The sequence below is a fragment of the Peromyscus californicus genome, unplaced genomic scaffold (assembly GCF_007827085.1).
Source record: "Peromyscus californicus insignis strain IS unplaced genomic scaffold, ASM782708v3 Scaffold_16__1_contigs__length_79575227, whole genome shotgun sequence".
NCBI classification, from domain to species: domain Eukaryota; kingdom Metazoa; phylum Chordata; class Mammalia; order Rodentia; family Cricetidae; genus Peromyscus; species Peromyscus californicus.
In genome coordinates this window covers 30,705,798-30,710,813 of record NW_026294458.1, presented here as the reverse complement: position 1 = coordinate 30,710,813, position 5,016 = coordinate 30,705,798, and positions in this window count along the sequence as shown.

Here is a 5,016-nt window from a genome sequence, read left to right as displayed (position 1 = left end):
TTAATAAAGGAAATACAATGAACAAAGATGGTTATCTGAAACGGAAATCAAGAAAAAAGAACTCAACTGACAGAAAATGACTCATTCACCAAACAGCACACCCAGGAGTCCCAGGAACTCTCAAGGCAAACATACAAAAGGAAGGAAGTATTTGACCTGAGGAGGCAAGAGATGCTAACTGTAAGATATGTAATATAAACCACTGGTCTTTAGAGCATCTTGTGTCCTTTGTTCCTATAAGACTTTGTTGTAATGAGTAATGCTGAAAGGCTAGTTCACTGCTGTAAATCTCTATTTTACTGTCAACATAATGTGACATTTTACGAGAATGTAAAGGGTATTGTTGCTCAACCACTAGACTGAGGCAGTACCAGCACTTGGGGCTCCTGCATAAACAAAGGGAAATCTAATATAAGACCAAAGTGGAGACTATAGTCGACAAAATCAGCCTCCAACTCATTTCTAAGCAAGGGCTTTCCACCAAATCCTACAAGAATAAGGCAAATGCCCAGCTGAGGCTAGTTGCATTATTTTCCACATTTGTTCTATCAAATCTCATTATCACATCACAGAAGCAGAGCTCTCTGAGCCTGTTCTGATCCACTAATCAGTCTACTCATATGGTCTCTGATAATTCAAATTTGTTTGGAGCTTTTAACTTGACCATGATGATGCTGGTCCATGATTGGATTCAGAAGTGCTCAATAGATCAGTTAAGTACATCTCTGAGTGTGTCAGAGAGTATTTCCAGAGATGGCTACGTAAGTGGAGATCCACCCGGAATAGAAGTGGCAGTTTTCCTATGCCAAGTGGAGTAGGAAAGAAAGTTCTCAGTCGCACACTCTCTCTTTCCTCCTCTTTTTCTCCCTCCCTCTCTCCTCCTTTCTTCCTTCCTCCCCTCTCTCCTCTGTTTCCTGGTTGCTTTGATATTGGTTACTGCCATACCCTGTTTACCAAGACAAATTGAAGCCTTTGAACCTGTGAGCCAAACTAAATCCTCCTTCACCTGGATTGCTTCTCTCATGCATCTGTCATAGAAATAAAAACTCTAGCAATGCCTTAAACAAAAGGCCACTTCATATTTTTAAAGATTATTAAATCCTGAGGCAGATATGAAGGAATTCATGAAACCAAGAGGAAAGGCATTACCATTATCATATTGAAAAATTAATTAATGTTTAAAAACTGTAGCCTAAAGATGTTACATCTCCAATGGAAGTTACAAAACTTACCTTAAAAAGAATTGTGGTGATCGCTCACCATTATAAGTGCACTTAGTGGTACTGAATTGTATTTGTAAAATATCAAAGTTAGTAAATTTTATTTTTATATATTTACTACAATTTAAATAACTAAAGATAAATAAAACATTTTATATAGTACAACAAGATATAGAGAGGATAACATGATTAGATTATAATAAATCTGATATAAGTTCTAATTGCACACACTAAGCAACTGTCCTAAAGCAATGATATTTACATTTGTAAATACCTTAAAATTGGGCAATGTAGGGAACTGTGAATGTGGTAAAATGGTTACCTAGGAGATCAACATTTTGTGAAACAAAATAGGACCTGTGCCTAGACACTATTAATTTCTAATACTTTGGTAAATGAACATCTGCCAGATTCCAAACCTTAAAATTATTGAATTTTGCTGTTTGTCAATGAGCCCCAAGTGCTGTAAATTGTATTCATATACATTTTATGGTGTTGTAGTGGGTAGCTATTCAGCTTTGATCTGGAAGTTCCAACCCCCATTGAGGCTTCGGTAACTGTCACGCCTACAAGGTGGGGCCCGAGAGAGGACCCTGAAGACCCGAGATCTGGATGTGCCAGCTCTCTTGGTTCCTGGACCCTGGACACTGGAGGTAGACCGAGCAGAGTTCTCCAGAGAACATTGCAGGACTGCACTATACCTTTCCCAGACCCTGTTACCTATCTATCCCTTCATTTGTAAGTTACCCCACAAAATAAACCTCCCTTTTAACTATGTGGAGTGGCTTTAGTAATTTCACCAATATGGTGTACTATCTATCAGCAGCTCCTCTAATCCCTTTGTTGCTGACCTCTAACCTCCAAGTCCTTCCTAATTCTAACTGATAATCCATATCAGTGGCTAGAACACCTTGTTGCTTTCTCTTTGGCCATCAATGTGCTGGGTGTCAGCTTAAAGTCACTATTATTTAAAGGAACATAATCTCTCAAAGACTTAGGTTGGCAAAAATGTCTCTGAGGCTAAGGTGAAAAGAGAAAATCACATACTGAATTAAAAGCAAATGAATATGTTTTACATGGTGAATCACTGGATATTCTCAAAATTAGAGGGCTTTATTCTACTTACAATCAGGAAAATGGTAATCGTAACTGAGGCAGAATTTCACAGGAAGGGTAAGAAAACAGTGTCTGACTTGTTTTCCCTTCACCTTTTAAGATGTCCTACCTGGAATGGTCCAAGGAGTATCAATAAGAACACCTATGTAGAGAGAGATGTGCCCTGAGCAAAAGAACATCTCCTCCTCCATCCTGTGGATGGTTAAGAAGCAGGATCTGGTACTATTTGTTGATCCCTTCACAATGGGTGCATTTAAATTATAAGTCCTTGTTTTCATCCCTTTAGACATGCTGATTATCAGCACTTTAAGGAATGTAGGACCATGAGAATATACCATCAGTGTTTGAGGTGAATGCTACAGAAGCAAATAGAAGGTGTAAAACCCAGCCCAGCTGCTTTAGTGAAAGGACTGCCAATCTACAAGCTTAAGGAAGGGTTGAGCAGGGACTGTTCTCTGCTTTGAACCCTAACATAAAAGCACCAGATAAGTAATTACACTCTCCAGATATTTTGGGTTGTCAAATAAATCTGAGATATTTTAATTTTAACAAGGATATTCTTACTTTCATAGGTTGGCAACTAATTAAACATTCTCAAAAAGCTATGAAATCTATATTCCATATGCCCTCTGGCTATATTCAGACAACAGGTCTTAGAGTGATGAACATCGCTTTTTACATCAATGATAGAACATAGAGAGAGGGACTGAGAAGGAGGGATAAGAGATACAATATTTGGACAGCTGTTAAACAGAGTGGTGTTTGATAAGGAAAAGCTCCTGAAGGGGAAGTTTCAGGGCTGTTTTCTGTGTTATTTTGATGATGAACTTACTCTATTTATAAATAAAAACACCTCTAGTATTATAAAGTTTGATTTGACTTAGATTTTTTTAACATAATAAAATGCTAATATTTCCTTCAAAATAAGAGAGAGGAAGCCCAACTATATGTGTGTGCCTATATCTATATGGTATAAGTATTGATCTAGGTTTTTGAGACTATATGTTAGCTTACATACACCATTTGAGATAAAAACCATATCTTTCAGTAATGTAATAAGGTCATCAGCAGAGCTACTCGATTACTGTAAGAAAGTGCAATCCCTGGCCTGGATGCTATTCAGACAGCAGACACATTCAACACAATGGACAAGTGCTAAGAGATGGATTGAATACTTTCAAAGCAAGTGTTCTCTGTCCTGCAGAGAACCATGCAAACACACTACACAACTGTAAATGTTCTGAGATAAACTGTAATAACCCAACATACATGTGACAAAGGCTAGTTCTTTTTCAAAAATATTTTATGAATTTTTATTAATTAGAACTCCATGCAATGTATTTTGATCATATTCACATCTCTCCTCCAACTCCTCCAAGATCCATTCTCATGTCCCTACTCAACCAAATTCATGATTCAGTTAAGTTCATTGTATTCAATTGGTATTGTCTAAGCATTCTTGGGTGTAGATAACTAGTCAGGATGCTGAGAATAAGAGACTGACATAGCACACACGTTACAATAAACTGCCCAGCCTAAGGTATTTCGATATAATAGTCCTCATGGGTTAAGAGAAATCATCTAAATTTGGAACATATCACTTGACAACTATTTATTCTTCAGTCAACCTCTATTTAAGGTGCATTACCCAAACAACTTATTAAAATCTAGGCCATGCTTTAGACTGAATGTTTGTGTGCCTTCAAAGTTCAAATGTTCAGATATATCTCCCCAATCATGGTATCTGAAGTCAGTGCTGTTGAGAGTTAACTAGGTCATAAGGATGGAGACCCCGTGAGTAGCATTGGGGACTTTACAAGAAGATTCCAGAGGGCTCTGTTATATTCCAGTGAGGATGTAATAAGCAACAACCTTGAGGGATATCTGCCGCAACAGGAGACATGTAGGAGTCTTTAATTTGAACTGTGTAGTCTTCATAGCTGAGAAAGGTTAATGTTATTTAGGCTGCCAGTCTGTCATGTTTTGTTATGGTCACCTGGGCTACCAAAACAGATTCCTTCATGTTAGATGCTGATTTTCCTCAATGAAACTATTAAATTTGGAGTTTGGGTATTTTATAGCAAGTACAACTTGTAAACTTTGCATTTCATCTTACCTTAATGGGATATTATCATTTTGTTCAATGAAAGGAGATTTGAAGTCAACAAGGCCAAGTTTAGATTGTGATTCTACTGCTTACTAATTATGTGGAATTGGATACTTTATTTAACCTATGAATAGAATTCTAGCACTCTGAACTGACAATTTTATTGCCTGATAGAACTGTTAAATTAAAATAAGACTTGTAAAGCAGTTAACACAGAAGAAACCTAGAAATCTACTTTTGTCTTTCCTTCTAAATAGAAAACTATGCTTAGCTCTACCCAAAATGATTTTTGGAATATCCTTAAGTAGCTGTGAGGGAATAAGTTTTCCCTAAGGGCAATTACTAATTCAAGAAGAGGCAGCTAGAGATTTAAAAAGTTAATCAGAACTTCTAACAGGACCAAGGTTCTGAAGCAACAATATAAACCATTTGTTCTCTAGGACTACACATGTGGAGTTCACTTTCAAACTATTAGCATCAAGTCAGAACCATTAGAAATGATACACTAGAAGAAAGGTTGAGCCAGAAGTTAATAAGCCCTAGAACCGAAAAGCACTGGATTCTCTTTCTCTC